This window comes from Petaurus breviceps, unplaced genomic scaffold (genome assembly GCF_028583685.1).
Source record: "Petaurus breviceps papuanus isolate PSGF00001 unplaced genomic scaffold, PetGlider_PUasm1.0 90919, whole genome shotgun sequence".
Lineage (NCBI taxonomy): Eukaryota > Metazoa > Chordata > Mammalia > Diprotodontia > Petauridae > Petaurus > Petaurus breviceps.
The window spans coordinates 180,311-198,673 of record NW_027187378.1 but is presented as its reverse complement, the minus strand read 5'-3'; the positions used below and the strand labels follow the sequence as shown (position 1 = coordinate 198,673).

The window sequence follows — 18,363 nt, the reverse complement described above, 5'->3', positions numbered from 1 at the left end:
TGCATTAACTTCCAGAATTAAAAAGCAAACAGTGCAAATAAGGTGAGGTGAAAAGGAAATGAAACTCTTAGTGGTCAGGTCCAGTAGAAAGCTTTAGGAGACAAGCACAGGCAGAGGGAACCAAAGAATTAAAGGATGGTCATACTAAGAGAGGATGCCTGAGTCTAAGGTATCTGTGAACAAGTCTCAGGAACACAAGCAGTTGTGTGGAGAATATGAGGGAAGAAACCCAGGTACAGAAAGCCTAGACAGCAGGAGTGAGCATGGAGAGGGAGAAAGGAAGAAAAACAAAAAGGGACTTAGTGTGTCTTAGAAGGATAATTCCCTGCCTCTCTTTGTGCAGTTTTTTTTTTTTTGCTGCTGTATCCTACTAATTAATGTTAAACCATTCAACCCCTTAGATCTTCTTCAGATAGAATGCTGTGTAATCATACCTCCTACTTCTGCCACTTGTGAAGTTGATTCTTTTAATCCAAGTGTAAAGCTTATGCTTTTCCCTACTAAGTATATCTTATTTGATTTGGCCCAGTGTTCTGGTCTGCATGTTCTTTGAATGTTGTCTCTGCCCTACAGTGTGTTAACAATCTCACAGCTGTTGGGTCACCCTTGGCTTTGAGAAAAAATGGTAAATAATACAGGGGAAAGCACAGTACCCTGGGGACCTCCACTTGAGACTTGTTGTCAAATGTGCATTGGAGTGTTAGTGACTGGAGTCAAATGATTCAATTTGCTCTGAATCCCTGTAATTATACTATTGATTACAACTTATATCTCTCTAGTAGCAACACTGTAGCATATCCAGGACCTGCTAGCACAGGTTCTTTGATCTGCTTTTCTAAAGGAAAGCAACTCAAAAAGGGTTAACAATCTTAATTTAATCAAACATATATCATTTACCTAGTTCAGGGGAAAAAGTCAGCACCCTAAACTTCAGGGAATACAAACAAAAGTTACAAGCAGACAAAAATACAGACAAAGAAAATAACACAATTCAATAGACCAAGAGACAGGGCTTCTAGCTGTCTGATCATCACATGCATACAGTTAGTCACCAGAGAGAAAAGTACCAACATTTGAGTTTTCAAAGCCAGGGGGCTCAATGGCTGCCCAGAGTCTCACACTCTTCCCAAAGAGAGCCCCAAAGCAAAACTTCACATCAGAGGTGAATATAGCCCTCTCCAGGTTCAGAGAACATCACAACCCTCATGACCCACTTGAATACAAAGTAACAAAAGTTGTGCCTCCCTGAAAAACAAGCCTCCTACCACAGACTCCATGTGACCACATTCAGCCTATTAGGAGGCAGAGTATATTTTCAAATCAAGAAAGGTCCTCAAATTTACCTAAGCCTATTAAGGGGCAGGAGGGATCTTCAAATTTCCATTATCTTTACAATCTCTCAATATTCTCTATGGCTATAGCACTAGACTTTTTCAGTGCTACCTCCACATAATTCCTCTGATCTAGCAGTCTAGTGATTCAAGAAAATATAGTCAGTCTGACATCATCTGGGCTTTTCATTTTTAAATTTATATTGCTCTATTTTTTCTTTTACCTCACATTCATATACATACATGTACATATATACATATATTCACATATGTGTATGATATATGGATGTTTTAGAGGTTCAACCATTGTAAGATTCACAAACTAGCCAAAATATCATCTATGGTATAATATATGACCTTTCTAGGGTATACAAAAGTTTGTTAGCATTAAAAAGTGGCCTTTGCTGTGTTGTATGATGGTGAGAAATAATAGATTCTTCTCTGCTTAATTTTTCTAGGGTGTTGCACCTTGTTTAAGAAAAAAAGAAAAATACCAGAAATCTCAGGACCTTCTAACTTTGAGCACTGTGTCCAGTCAGTGTTTGATGCAGAAGAGAAAAAAATTCCTAGGACAGCCATGGCAGTGGCAAAATGAAGAAAAGCCAATATTGGACCCTTCAGCCGTCACACATGTTCTGAATCCTTGTAATTATGCTATAGTCTTTCAACACAGAATTCATGTGTATTTTAAAAAAGACGAAAACAGATATACAGGCTTCCCTGTACAGTGGTACTTGCTGGCAGACAGACTGAATTCACCACCCATCCAACTTGCTGCTGTGAAGGTACTGTTATGTAGTGGTGGGCCCCAGTTGACTTACGATTTCATTTGTCTGTATTTACTTTTAGCAACTATATTTAGGGACAATTGGATTTTAACTGGGGTGGTATTATCTCGATTTTTAGAGATCAAGAAGGGAGACTGAGAGTGACTTACTGCTTACTCCACCATCTTGGTTCCCAGAAGTCACGGCCACATCTTCCTATCTTTCTGACCAGTCAGCAATCTCTCCATTATACCTTCATACCATACTCATTAATCATGGTTCTACCCCAAGGCTCTGTCCTAGACCCATTTCTCTTTTCTCCCTATACCCTCTCAACTTGATGATCATATTATCAATTCTCATGGATCCAGCCAGTTATCACCTCTAGGCAGAGATTCCTGGATCTTGATATCAAACCCTTGTTTCTATCCTCAGATCCAGTCTTACATAATGAACTGCCTGTTAGACATTTTTAATTGGATGCCCCGTATAAGCATCTGAAATGGTCCAAAGCAGAACTCTTTATTTTCACCCCCAAACCATGTCTCTTCTAAATTTCTCTATTCTTGTCACAGCATCACCATCCTTCTAGTCACATGGGTTTGAAGCCTCAGTGTCATCTGGAAATCCACTCAGATACCCCATATTTCTAGTCAGTTGCCAATGCTCATCATTTCTACCTCTACAACATCTCTCATGTGTGTCATCTTTTCTCCATTCATCGTTACTACTTTTTTCTCACTCACTTCTTCCATCCCCAAGATAGTATGCAATGTGATACAGACTATGCATGTACAGTCACATTAAACATTTCTGCATTAGTCATGTTGTGAAAGAAGCAGAACACAAGGAAAAACATACAAGACAGGAAACAAAAAAGGGTACATGGTATGCTTTGAGCTGCATTCAGATTCTATAGTTCTTTCTCTACATGTGAATACCATATTCCATCCTGAGTCTTTTAGAATTGTCTTAGATCTTTGTACTGCTAAGAAGAACTAAGTCTGTCAGAGTTAGTCATCACACAGTGTTGTTATCACTGTGTACAATGTTCTGGGTTCTGCTCACTTCACTCAGCATCAGATCATGTAAGTCCTTCTGGGTTTTTCTGAAATCCACCTGCTCATCATTTCTTACAGAACAAAAGTAGTCCATTACCTTCATATGCCACGGCTTGTTCAGTCATTCCCCTTCAATTTCCAATTCTTTGCCATCACAAAAAGAATTGCTGTATATATCTTTGTACATGTGGGTCCTTTTTACTTTCTTTATGATCTCTTTGAGATTCAGACTTCCTAGGGATATTGCTGGATCCCAGGGTATACACAGTTTTGTAGCCTTTGGGCATAGTTCCAAATTGCTCTCCAGAATGGTTGGATTAGTTCACAACTCCACCATATCAGTAGTATTCTTGAAAGAACCTAGAAAGGGCCCCTTCTCTATTTCCTCTCTTTCTGGATGCATTCCTTCTGTGATATTTCATATAAAATGCCATCTTTCTTCCTTAGTGGCAGGTCCAGTATTTAATTCCATGCATTCCATTCCTTCTGCACATAAAGAGGAAATTCAAGTTAGTTGGCTGAACAGCTTGAAACTTTTATTATATAGTACTTATATTAAATTCCCTTTATAACACTAGAGCCTGAAAAATGTACTGCCTAATTTGCTGTCAGTCCAAAAAGGTGAAGGCCAATTTTCAGAGAGTGGCATAGGAAGCAAAGGTGTCCCAAATGACTTACCTCTGGTTCCACTTACCTTGTCCTTTTCTTCCCCATCCTTCAGGAGGCCATTGAGTGACCTCCAACTCAAAACAGTTCACTCCAATAGACTGGGAAGTCAGTGACTCCACCAAGACAGGATCCCTGGCCAGGGTAGCCACACCTGAGAGGGCAAAAAAAGAGTCCAGAAAGCAGCAAAGAAAAGGAAGCCCCATAATCCCAGAGACAGTCAAAGCTGGCAGTGAAAGTTTGTCCATGGAAAAGGGGCTTCTCTTCTCTGGATCCACTGTCATCCTTTGCCGAATGAATCATTTTCAATGCCCTCCAAGGCAGTTACTGTATTTCTCCTAAGACAGAATTAGGGTGGGGCTGTAGGAACATGGGACTTCTCTGTGAGAAAGGAGGAATTGTAAAACAAAGCAGAAACCTATTAAACCTACTATCTCAGGCACATGAGATGTAATGGAAAGGACACCTAATTTGGAGGTTTGAGTTTGGACTTTCTTCACTGGGTTGTAAGCAATGGCAAATAAGCAATATGAATCTCAGTTTCCTCATAAGCTACAGGCAGCTAGGTAGTGAAGTGCTTAGAATATGGGACTACCTGAACTCTAATCCCATCTCAACCACTATCTCCACTATCTGTGTGACCCTGGGCAAGTCCCTTAAGCTCTCTCAACTTTAGTTCCCCTGCAGTAAAATGGGGCCAGCTGTAGCACTTAGAGTGTTATTGTAAGGATCAAATGAGATAACATAGGAAAAATGCTTTCTAGAGCTTAAAATGTAATATAAATGCTAACCTTTCCTAATTCCCCTTAATTCTAGTACCTGCCCTTCCTTGATTATCTCCATTTTATCCTGTAGATAATCTTTTTTGTTTATAGTTGTTTGCATTTTGTCCTCCCCATTAGACTGTGTGGTGTTTTTTTTAATATTTTTCCTAAGTTAAAGACAATTTTTAACATTCATTTTTAAAAAATGATTTGCAAATGTTCTCTCTCCCTCCCTCATCTCCCCTCCAAATTTGATATAAGTTATACATGTTCAGTCATTTAAAACACAATGCTATAGTATAGACTGCAAGTTTCTTGAGGACAAGAACTGTCTTTTGCTTTTCTGGGGTCCTTGTTTTTGTGTCCCCAGGGCACTTAGCACAGTGCCTGGCACTTAAGAGGTACTTGAGAATGTTGGTGGACTGACTAGCTGTTATTATTGGCAAAACATGGATGAATAAGGATACTTTCATTATCTATCTGCTATGAAGAAAGTGGTTAGTAAACTTTAAAGTATGATATAAATGTGTTATAATCAGGTGAGATAAGCCCAGGACAAGGTTCCCAGGCAGAATAATCCCCAATGTATATTGCCTTAGACTGGTCTGAAACTGTTTGCTTCATGATTCATCTAAATGAGAAGGCAGTCATAAAATGAAGATGAGGATGATGATCAGGGGGCTGAGTTCATGAGGACCAAGCTTTTAGTACTTCCTCTGTCATAACTAGGTCCATGGACAAATTATTTACCTTTACCGCCTTTCAGTTTCTTGATCTGTAAAATAAAGATCATGGTGCTTTCCCTCTCTATGCATCACCTAGGAATTGTTGGAACCTAATTATTTTTAAATCTCTATTGTATATAAAATATAAAGGGGGTGGGGCTACAGAACAATCTGGTACATGGTCACTGCCTTCTAGCTGACCATCCAGTTGAAGACATAAAAAAAAAACCTAAATAAGTTGGCATGGGATTAAATTTTTTCAGTTAATGGTATAGACAGAAGAAGGACAATAGAAATTCCAAGAAAAGAGAATAGGTATGATGTGAAGTGGTCAAAGAAGTGTTTGTGGGGGAAGGACCCAAATTTTGTCATGGGTATCAAAGTAGGTTGAAAGTTGCTCTAGACAAGGAGCTCAGCCTGGGATCCACACACTCATTTCACAGGGTCTATGAATCTGGGTGAGATAACATTCTATCCTTATTTTCACTATTATCTGACTGAAATTTAGCATTTTCTTTAATTGTTGATTTAAGCAACAGTGTTCTGAGAAGGAGTCTATGGGCTTTGTCACACTGCCAAAGAAGTCCATGATGAACACACAAATAAGTTAAGAATCTCTGCTCTAGACAGATGCAGTGTGCTATCATTATAGTGCACTCAAAAATTAAATGTTAATAATTTTTATATTTTTACAATATTGTCCACTTTTAAGAGTTCTAAACAGAAAAAGGACTGAATGTTAAGCATTAACTATTTCTGAGATCCCTTTTAGAGTTAGAGCATGTTGTACAAAGACTGGAGAAGTGCTTTGCCTTTTTAAATGTTATCTTTCTTTTCCTACAATGGATTAATCAAACATTTAACAAAATAATTTTGCAAACTGCTGCCAAAGGAAATATACACCAGCTCTCTGTTAAAAGAACACATTCTAGTTTCATCCTAAGCCAAAGTTAATATTAAGCAATATGTTTTTACTTATACTCCCTAAGGAAACATTTGATATTATCACAATATTATTTCAATATTTTTTAAAACACAAGATAATCGAATACATCGACAACTAGTACTCCAAACACCAAGTAGCATTTAAAATAAACTCTGATGATCTTTTTACCAATATCTCTCCAGTAATAAATAAAAATAATAATAAATAATAAATGAAGTTTCAGAATGGTAAGCCTCTCACCTACAGGCATGGGTGGAGATTAGCATGGGACCAATTCACATCAATGGCCTCTTTTCCCCAGTACTCTGACCCACTTGGGACACACTTCTGTATCCGTGTAGATATACAGATACATAGATGTTCACAAGAGAAGTTTGCCTTTGTTGAAACACAGCAAATGCATGGGAGCTCTGTGAAGGAACAGACCTTGAGGAAAGGAGAAGACTAGTTACTGAATGGAATAGTAGGGTCCAGGGTTCTCTAGAAACAGAGTTCTAAGGAGAGGTCATTGACAATATCAGTGTCTAGTTTTCATAGAAACCTTTTCATAATGGCCTCCTCCATGGCTTTCAGCTACTTTCAGGGTCTTGATGATGACCACTATACCTATCATTCCCTAAAGGTATAGCTCTGCTAAACTGGTCGAAGCAGCCCAACAGTGCTATGTATTTGGAACATCTTAGGGCAGTGGGAAAAAAGTATTTATTTTAGGAGTCAGAATGCCTGCTTTCTAGTACCATGTCTTCCATTAGCTAGTTGAATAACCCCAATGAGTAATTTACAGAGTGAGAACTCAGGGTCCCAGTTTACTCATCTGTAAAATGAGTGTGTTGGGTCAGGTTATCTCCTCAGTCCCTTCTAGTTTAGAAATGGGATAGATCTATGGATTCTGTATTTAAATTCATGAACCTAAGTAGTTATTTGTTCATGGATGAGTAGTGTACCACAACAAATTTAAGAGCATAGATCTGATCCCCCATGCATGTTATTAGACACTGAAGATAGGATCAGATTCTAAAAAATATATCCATTGTCTCATTGGCATTTTACTCTTTCATGCAACTTCTTTCAGTTTTTCAGATTCCTGAGGATTAGCTGGCTGAGGCCATATCATATTCCTCAGGGCCTCTCTGGGTCTGAGTCTCCTCATCTGTAAAATGATGGGGTTGGTAACTGATGGTCTCTGAGATTCCATCCAACTCTGGATCTAATACCCTCTGATGAACTATGACAAGATCTAAAGGAAATCAAACTTTGGGCAAGTAAAGAAGTTGGACATGCAATAAGTGTGCAGGCCCAGGACTGGTCCCTTACAGATTACTTTTCTTCACCATAGATAGAATGAAGAGAAGGGCTAATGGTAGCTTTCAACTTTCTGGGATGGAAAATATAATCAGACAGAATTTTTTTTTACTTTATCATCTTGGTTGTTTTATTATCTTCCTTTTCCCATATGAGAATTGAGATTAGTTTGGAATTCATACAGAAGGGCTTTCACACAGTAAGACACACACTTACCCTAGAGTGGCTAGGAACCTGACAGTAGGCATATATTATGTCTGTCACACATGGTTTCCTCTTGTCTCCATCTGTTCAGGTAGTTGTGAATGTATACAATTGAATCTTCAAAGGAGGAGATCTCTCTCTCCATCTCTCTCTCTCTCTCTCTCTCTCTCTCTCTCTCTCTCTCTCTCTCTCTCTCTTCCCTTCTCTTTCTCACTTCTTCTCCCTCTCTCCCTTTTTCTCCCTTCCTCTCTATCTCTCTCTCTCCCCTTTTATCCCACTCCATTCCTCTTCCTCCATTTCTCTCCCTCTCTCTCAAACTCTTTCATTCTCTCTCCCTCTCTCTCTTTCTTTCTCTATCCTTCCCCTTCTCTCCCACTCCCTCTTCTTCCCTTTCTCTTTGTTTCTCTGTCTCTGTCTCTCTTGTTGTCTTTCTGTCTCTATCTCTCCCTCCCTCCCTCCCTCTCACCCTCTCTCCCTGTCCCTCCATCTCTCTCTCTCTCAACATTCTATGAATGTGGTGATTATGGTACTGTAGCAGCTTTTGCTGATGTCCCAGAACTTTTGTAAATATTGTAGGCAGATGGAGGCATGAGTGAGGAAAGCTAGATTTAGAACTCCACTCGTCATTGCATGATTCAAATAACCTTAATGAACACCAATCTGTATTAACTGCTGCATATCATACAAGATAGGAATCTAAATATGATTGAGTCTTTGGAATTACAAGCCCTCAACTTGCTTATTGGGTGAGATAAATTGACCTCATTTTAGAGGAATGCAAAATGATTATTAGTATCTCTATTTTTGGTTTCTACATCTGTAAATCAGCACTTCTTTTTAGCTTAAACTGCCTATAAATTGCATACTCTTAAAAGTTATAATTTAAAGAAAGTCTAAATAAAGGGTCTTTAACATTGAGTCTGTGAACATGTTTACTTGTTTGTATTTTACTATTTGGATCATTGCATTTCAATGTAATTGAAAAATAATATATTTATATATCTAAATATTAGACCTAATATATAGAAATATAATTCTATATCTATATATTAGACCTAATATATAGAAATATAATTATTTATCTATATATTAGCCCTAATATATAATAAATATATTAAAATAATTCCTTTGCAAACTTGTGCATTTAGTAGTCTGACACAAAAAGTTAACTTGTCTAAATTAAGTCAATTTTAATACTCTTAAATTAATTAAATAATGAGGGGAATAAACTTTAGAATGCAAATGGAGAGAGGATTCTGGGGAGTTGGTGGAGTAGGTCAGAAAATACCAAGCTCTCATAGTTTCCCCCCACCAAAGAATTAAAATAGCACCCTAGGGTGAACAAAATGTGAGAGCAGATAAATAAGAGTTAGAGGCACAACCTGGGGCTTCCTGGGACAATTTGTGAAGATGGGAAGAAAAATCCCAGGACAAGGTTTGATCCCTGTGAAAGGTAAATATCTCCAGGCTAGGTTCTGTTTTAACAACCAGCAGCAAACCCTAGGGTTAGTTGGTTTGGGAGGCTGCCTTGGCCGCAGCCGCAGCCGCTGGAACTTTTACCCCTGGGATAGTGAGGGGAGTTGCCTGTTTGAGCCCGTGAAGAACAAGGGAACTGCTGCTGACTAGGAATACCAACCCAGCCGTGCTGTGAAGGGGAATGGGGGGAGGGGGGGAGGGTGTGTGGTAGCAAGAAAGAACCAGCCCACACCTGGTGAGTGCAAAAGCAGTGGAACAGAAAACCCCTGGCTATGGGCATTTATTGTAGGTTGGAGGTTTGCCTTTGGCTTCAAGCAAAGAAGGAGAACTGAAGATCTGGGGCAAGAGGCACCAGGCGATTACAAATAATTAAGGTATTACCACAAAAATGCACAGGCAAAGGAGAATGAATCCAACCATAGAAATCTATTATGGGAATAGAGATGACCAGCGTTCATCTTCAGAAGAGGATATTGAAGTAAAGAAACCCCCAAAGAGTAACACCAAATGGTCTCCTGCCCAAAAAGAATTCATAGAAGATCTTAAAAAAAACTTTAAAAATCAAATGATAGAGATGGAGGGAAAACTAAAAAAGAAAACAACAATAATCCAAGAAAAATAAGAAAACTATGAAAGGAAAGTTAACCAATTAGAAAAAGATCCAGAATCTTAAGAAGGAAAATGACATCTTGAAAATTAGAAATGGGCAAAATGAAGTCAGTGAAACTATGAGTTCAAAAAATAATTAAACATCTTATAAAAAAACAACAGATTTGGAGAATAGAGCAAGAAGAGACAATATAAAAATAATCAGGCTAACTGAATGTTATGATCAAAAAAAGCATCTTGATAAAATAATACAAAAAATATTTAAAGAAAATTATCCTGATACATTAGAACAAGGGGGGAGATTAGAAATAGAAAATAATCCAAAAACTAGCACTTAAAATAGATCCTATGAGGAAAATTCATAGGAATGTCATAGTCAAATTCCAAAACCCCCAACTCAAGAGTAAAATATTAAAAGCATCAAAATTAAAACAATTTAAATATGATTGTGGCACAAGTTGAATAATGCAAGACCTAGCAGCAGAGATATTAAAGGACAGCAGGTCTTGGAACACAACATATCAAAGAGCAAAAGAACTAGGACTCCAATCAAAAATATCATACCTTGCAAAGATAACTATTACCCTGAATGAAAAAAAAACAGACATTTCATAAACTCTCAGATTTTCCAGACTTTGTTAAAAAAAAAAATCCTGATCTTAATAGAAGATTCAACCTACAAGAACTCAGAGAAATATAAGGCACATACCAAAGACTGATTATAAGGGATCCATAAGGATAGAATATTTACTTTTTTAATATGTAAAATGTATGTCTAAGATTCTTTGTTTTTGTAGACATTTGATTTTAAAACTTTAAATTCCAGATTCTTTACCTTCTTCCCTCATCACCCACCCTTACTGGGAAGATAAGCAATTCAATAAAGGTTGTACATGTGTAGTTACACAAAACATTTCCATAGTGGATATATTGTGAAAAACTGACTATATTTCTCTCCATCCTATCCCACCCCCCATTTGTTCTATGTTCTACTTTGACCCTGTCACTTTTCAAAAGAGTGTGCTTCTAAATACCCTCTGTGCCCAATCAGCCTTCCCTTCTATCATCCCCCTTCTCATCCCCTTCCCCCTTACTTTCCTATAGGGTAAGATATCCAATTGAGCATGTATGTTATCCTTAAGCCAAATTCAATGACAGTAAGATTATCCCATTCCCTTTTGTCTTCCTGTTCTTCCCCTCCATTGTAACAGTTATCCCTTGCCTCTTTTACATGAGAAAATTTACCCTATTCTGTCTCTCCCTATCTCCTCTCACTATATTCCTCTCTCACCTCTTAATATTATTTTTAAAATATCATCCCTTCCTATTCAATTGATCTTGTGCTTTCTGTCTATGTATAGCTGTACACATATATACACACACTCACTTAAGTATACATATGCACATATATCCTCCTATATAGACATATATAATATATATGCATATAGAGTATGTATCATATATATATATTCCCTTCAAATATCCTCATACTGAGAAAAATATCATGTTATAATGATCATTGTTTCCATGTAGGCATGTAAATAGGCCAACTTTGATAAGTTCCTTATGATTTCTTTTCCCTGTTTACCTTCTCATGCTTTTCTTGCTTCTTGTATTTGAATGTCAAATTTTCTATTCAACTCTGATTTTTTCATCAAGAATGCTTAAAAGTCCTCTATTTCTTTGAATGACCATATTTTCTCCTGAAACATTATACTCGATTTTGCTGGGTAAGTGATTGGTTTTAATCCTAGCTCCTTTGACCTCTGGAATGTCATATTCTAAGCCATTTGATCCCTTAATGTAGAAGCTGCTACATCTTGTGTTATCCTGATTGTTTCCACAATATTCAAATTGTTTCTTCTTGTCTGCTTGTAATATTTCCTCCTTGATCTAGGAATTCCGGAACTTGGCTATAGTATGCCTAGGAGTTTTCTTTTTGCGATCTTTTTTCAGGAGGTGATTGGTGGATTTTTTCAACCTCTATTTTGTACTCTGGTTCTAAAATATTAGGGCAATTTTCCTTGAGGATTTCTTGAAGGATGATTTCTAGGTTCTTTCTTTGATCATGGCTTTCAGGTAGTCTAATAAATTTTAAATTCTCGCTCCTGGACCTATTTTCCAGGTGAGTGGTTTTTCCAACGAGATATTTCGTATAATCTTCTATTTTTTCATTTATTTGCATCTGTTTAATAGTATCTTGATTTCTCATACAGTCATTAGCTCCCATTTGCTCCAATCTAATTCTGAAGGAATGATTTTCCTCATTGAGCTTTTGAGATTCTTTTTCCATCTGACAAATTTGGCATTTTAAGGCATTCTTCTCCTCATTGGTTTTTGGGCCTCTTTTGCCATTTGAGTTAATCTATTTTTTTTTTTGCATTTTATTTTTTTTTAATTTTTTAGTTTACATCTTTCATTTCCACATGATTTTGAGTTACAAATTTTCTCCCCATTTTTCCCTACCCACCACCCCAAAACAGAGATCCCACTGAATAGTTCTTCCCCCAATCTGCTCTCTCCCATATCTTTCAACTTTCCAGTAAGGCACAGTGGATTTCTATGCCCCAGGGCCTGTATGTCTTATTTCTCAGTTACATGTAAAATAATAATAATTACATATATATATACACATATATTAAACATTAGATTTTAAAACTTTGAATTCCAGATTCTTTCCCTTCATCCCTTGTAACCCATGCTCACTGGGAAGATAAGCAATTCAATATAGGTTGTACATGCGTAGATATGCAAAAAATTTCTATAGTGGATATATTATGAAAGACTAACTATATTTCCCTTCATCCTGTCCCACCCCCAACTTATTCTATTTTCTACTTTGATCCTATACCTTTTCAAAAGTGGGTGCTTCCAACTTCCCTCCCCCCCAGCCTGCCCTCCCTTCCATTATTCCCCCTCTCTTCCCCTTTGCCTCTACTCTCCTGTAGGGTGAGATACCCTATTTAGTGTGTACATCATTCCTTCCCTAAGCCAAATTCAATGAAAATAAGGTTGACTCATTCCCTTTGCCTTCCTGTTCTTCCCCTCCATTGTAACCATTTTCCCTTGCCTTTTCTACTTGAGATAATTTGCCCCATTCTGTCTCTCCCCATCTCCTCTCATTATATTCCTGTCTCACCTCTTAATTTCAACTTTTAAGTATCATCCCTTCCTGTTAAATTGGTCCTGTGCCCTCTGTCTGTGTATACCTGTACACATATATAGATACATTCACATATGTATTCATATGCCCATATTCCCTCCTACAGAGACATATATATGTATGCACACACACACACATGCACATACATCCATTTCTATTCCCTTCAACTATTCTCATACTGAGAAAAATTTCATAAGTTACAATTATCATTTTCCCACGTAGGAATATAAGTAGTTCAACACTGATAAGCTTCTTATGATTTCTTTTGTATGTTTACCTTCTCATGCATCTCTTGCTTCTTGTATCTGAATGTCAAATTTTCTATTCAACTCTTTTTTTCACTAAGAATGCTTGAAAGTCCTCCATTCCACTGAATGAACACATTTTACCCTGAAACATGATACTCAGTTTTGCTGGGTAGGTGATTCTTAGTTTTAATACCAGCTCCTTTGACCTCCAGAATATCATATTCCAAGCCCTTTGATCCTTCGGTGTAGAAGCTGCCAGATCCTGTGTTATCTTGACTGTGTTTCCACAATATTGAAATTGTTTCTTCCTGGATTCTTGTAATATTTTCTATTTGATCTGAGAACTCCAGAACCTGGTTATAATATTCCTAGGAGTTTTCTTTTTGGGATCTTTTTCAGGAGGTGTTTGGTGGATTTTTTCAACCTCTATTTTGCCCTCTGGTTCTAAAACATCAGGGCAATTTTCCTTGAGAATTTCTTGAAGGATGATTTCTAGGTTCTTTTTTGATCGTGGCTTTCAGTTAGTCCAATAATTTTTAAATTATCTTTCCTGGATCTATTTTCCAGGTGAGTGGTTTTTCCAGTGAGATATTTCACATTTCCTTCTATTTTTTTTTATTTTTTGGATCTATTTAATAGTGTCTTGATTTTTCAGAAAGTCACTAGCTTTCATTTGCTCCAATCTAATTCTGAAGGAATGATTCTCTTCAGTGATGTTTTGACATTCTTTTTCCATCTGGCAAATATCACTTTTTAAGGCATTCTTCTCATTGCCTTTTTCAGCCTCTTTTGCCATCTGAGTTAGTCCACTTTTTAAGGTGTTATTTTCTTCAATCAGGTTGTTGACTCTTATTTTATAATTTCTTTGCATTGTTCTCATTTCTCTTCCCAATTTTTCCTCCACTTCTCTTATTTAGTTTTCAAAATCCTTTTTAAGCTCCTCTATGGCTTATAACCAGTTCATATTTTTTTGAAAGCTTTTGGTGCAGGAGTTCTGACTTCGTTGTCTTCCTCCTGTTCCATGCTTTGATCCTTTTTGTCCCCCAAATAGGAGTCTAATATACGATTGCTCTATTTGCTTTGCTTCCTTTGCTTGCTCATGTTATCACTCAATTACTTGTCTTTTGAGCTTTTTTCCCACAGTAGAACTCTCCTACTAGAAAGTGGAGCTTTATCTCAAACACTGGGGATTTTGCAGCTGCCAGAGCTATTGGTCTTGTGCCCTCCACACAATCTAGTAGACTGTTCAAGCACCCCAAGACCTCCACCCTAGACAGCAATCCAGATCCAAGTAGGTTAAAGCAAGAGCAATTACCCCCCAGACTGGTTGCTTCATCGCCCTACAATCTATAGGCCAGAAGCTCTGAAGCAGCCACATGGCAGCAGCTGCATGGCTGTAGGGCCTCAGTTGCTTCTCATCCCAGGGCCAAGGCCAGATGACACTCCCAAACTCCCTGTTCCTTCAAAGTCTACACTGACCTCTCACTTTGTCTTTGTCATCTATGGGTTGATAATTCTGGAACCACCACAGCTGCTGGTGATCTCATGTCCCTCCATCAGGTGGCTGGTCAGGCTGCACTGAGGTTAAAACCTCTGCCTCATGTGGGGCTGGGCTCATCTCCCACAGAGCTGTGCTGGCCCCTTCCTGCCATCCTGCTGAGCTGTCTTCAGAAGGAGGTTAGCTACTCTGTGTCATTTTGTGGGTTCTGTAGCTCCAAAGTTTGTCTAGAGTCATTTTTTACATGATTTGGGGGAGGTGGAAGCCAGGGCCCTGGGGAAGTCTTGTTTATACTCTGCCATGTTGACTCTACCCCCACCCCCCCACCCCCAAGTTAATCTATTTTTTAAGATATTATTTTCTTCAGTCAGGTTGTTGACTCTCTTTTCATGATTTTCTTGTATCATTCTCACTTCTCTTCCCAGTTTTTCCTCCATTTCTCTTACTTGATTTTCAAAATCCTTCTTGAGCTCCTCCTGCTGGTCAGGGCTGCCCTGGGGCTAAAACCATAGTCTCATACCAGACTGGGCTCAGCTCCCAGGTTGGTGTGATAGATCCTTCTTTCTTGCCTGCTGGGCTTCCTTCAGTGGGAGATTTGTTTCTTTCCATCACTTTGTGGGTTCTGTTGCTCTAAAATTTGTTAGAGTCATGTTTTATAGGTATCTGAGGTGGTTATGGGGGGAGATCATGGAGTTCTCCTGCTTCTACACTGCCATCTTTACTCTGCCCCTATGTCTAAGATTCTTACTAATAATTGGATAGCTCATAAGAAAGATTGGAGTAAACCTGAGTCTGATATGAATTTTAAAAGTAAAACCATTTAGGAAGAGCTAGAAAGAATTACTATTTTATATAAATGAGGTACAAGAGGAAGAACTGATAGAGAGGAATTGGATGGGGGGGGGAGGAGGGCTGGTAGTTCTTGTCACCTACTTTCATTGGGACTGGGTTTAAGAGGGAACAATACATATATATTTAGAAGAGTATAAAAGTCTCCTGAATTCAGAAGAAATCAAATGGTAGGGGCATACAGAGGGGGAAGAGGACAACGGAGGGATTTTTAGAGGGGAGACTGATGAAATGGGGGAAAGGGGGGTATAGGGAGGTCTTTAGATTTATGGGCATGGGAGGATAGTAGAGGGATCCTTGGAGGGGGGTAGGCAAGTATTAGGAGGACAAAGTAGTTGGTAGGAATAAAGGAAGTAGAATATGTTTGGGAATGTATATGTCCATATATGTATGTATATATTAATATGTGTGTATCTATATAAAAACATATTTAAACTTTATTATATCCTTGTATGGGGGTGGAAGAAAAGAAAAAAATTAAAAAGTGCACAGCAGAGAACAGAAGAAAACTCACAAGGAAGCTAAGAAAAGATGGTCGATTCTGAACACAACGTGTGTTATTTATCATACAGTTTTTTTGAAATGAAAATTCATTGTTACATGTTTTGAATCCCCTTCTATGTTCTGCGATGTACACAACATGCTTTTTTTTCTTTTTAATTTTGTATTTAAATTCCAATATTTAAGTTTATGTTATGTTTGTTTCTTTTCTCTATTCTGTATTTGTATTCTGGCATTTGACTCTAATTTTTTTTTAAAGTGAGAGTAAAACAAAACTAAACAAAAAATAGAATGCACATGGATAATAAATCTCTGCAAAAGACTGCATTTCTTTAGGCCAGAATGATGTTAATGATGATGATTAATGAAGTACTACTGTGAAGTAGCTACTACAGGTGTTATCAATCCCATTTTACAGATGAGGAAGAAGGGAAAAAATACTTATCCAAAACCTAGTAGACACTATACTAGGCACTTTTCAAATATCTCATTTGATCCTCATAACAACCCTGGGAAGTAGATGTTTTTTTATTTCTATTTTATTGCAAAGGAAATTGAGACATATAAAGGCTAAATAACATGTCCAGGGTCACTCTACTACTGAGTACCTGAGGTTGGATTTCAACTTATTCGCCCAGACTCCAGACCCAGATTGCTCTTTATACTTGCCCATCTATCTGCCTCATTTCCTTTCAGGGGACTGGCACCTAGAATACTTACATGTTTTAGCCATAGCTAGTGAGTGTTGAAAACAAAGTGTGAACTCAGGTCTTCCTGGCTCCAGAACCAGCCTACTATATATCGTACCTTGTTGCCTCTCATTAGACTGAGGGCATGATTCACAAAAAACTCAGCTGGAAGAGAGACCCCAGAGGTCAAATAATCTAATCCACAAATTCTTGAAAAGAGTTCTCCATAGAATGTATTCTACAGCTTGTCCTACAGCCTTTACTTGAAGATTTCAAGTGAGGGAAACTCACTCTCAGGATATAAGGGAGTTTTCACTCTTGGATAACTGAAATCATTTAGAAAGTTTGCTTTACACTTTGGAATTCATTCATTTGGAGTTTAATTACACTGGTCTATATCCCATCCTTTGTGGGCCCTTCAAAGGCAGTCTTGTGATTCTTTGCATTCCTCACAGTGCTTGGTTCAATACTGAACACAATGAATGATCAACAAATGTTTGTTGAATGAATCAGTGAAATTCTATGGAGGTTGGGGGTGGTAGTAAATTATGGATCAGATGCTAAATTTTAAGTGATAGCCATGATTATATGGCTTTACATATAGGAGGAATAACAAATAATATTTGGTTGACTTGATATTCCCAATTTTACTCACAGAGGATCATGATGATAATAGCTTCCACTTGTATAGCAATTTTTCCGCACTGATATCCTCATCTTTTGGCTCAAGGAGATGAACCCAGGCTCCCAGTGATCACACCAATGGAGTACAAGCTTAGATTCATGTCACCATGATGGAAATACGTCTGATACTGGCACATGATGGACTGTTGTCTGAAGATCAGACTTCCTACCGTAAATATAGAGAGGCCCATGATCATAGGGTTGATTGACTAGAAGGATATTTTGTTTTCCTTTTTACTCCTCAGCAATTCATGAAACTAATTTTGTCAGGCTTGCATGCCTTTCTTTAAAAAAAAAAGTTTCCTAAAAAGGAGAAAGAGTACTTTCATATAGTATTTATGTACTTCCTCTTGAAATTCTTTGATTTACATTCAGAATGGGATCACAAGATTTCACACAGGTTGGAGAATAGACTTTATTTTATGTTTGTGTGGCTGTGGTTAACAAAGATAGGGGAATGGGCTGGAGGAGGGACTAATTCTGGGTGAGGTGATTTTTTCCCATGTTCAGCTTTGAAATAAAGCTTAAAAAGGAAGAAAGGGCGCCCTCTAATGTTTCAATGCAGATGTGCTTTAAACAAAAAACAATAAATCTCAGGATAAAAAAAAAGAAAATAATCTTTAAAATGGCAGAAAGTACCTTCAGCATCATCGCCAGAAAATAAAATTAAATTTCCAAAGCCAGGAGAAAAAAAAGGAATAGGAGGATTTAGTGATAGAAAAATAGCTGTGAACTGCCATGGGTGGAACATATTGTCATAAAATTACTCTAAGTTTAAAAGAAGAGAGAGAGACAGGGAGAGGAAAAGGGAAAGAGGGGGACAGGGAGAGAGGGAGAGAGACAGAGAGAGAGAGAGAGAGAGAGAGAGAGAGAGAGAGAG

At 37.8% G+C, this 18,363-nt stretch overlaps 1 protein-coding gene across 2 annotated transcripts in view; it reads left to right on the top strand.

Moving 5' to 3' along the window:
* PAK5 (p21 (RAC1) activated kinase 5) overlaps nt 1-18,363 on the top strand; it is a 395,791-nt gene that overhangs the window by 222,446 nt on the left and 154,982 nt on the right. The window contains exon 2 of one of the 2 annotated variants that reach the window (XM_069075401.1): nt 1,790-2,116. The exons of the other annotated variant lie outside the window; for it this stretch is intronic. The gene's annotated coding sequence lies outside the window, so the exon portion shown is untranslated. The remainder of the gene's footprint in view (nt 1-1,789; nt 2,117-18,363) is intronic. 2 annotated transcript variants of the gene reach the window in all.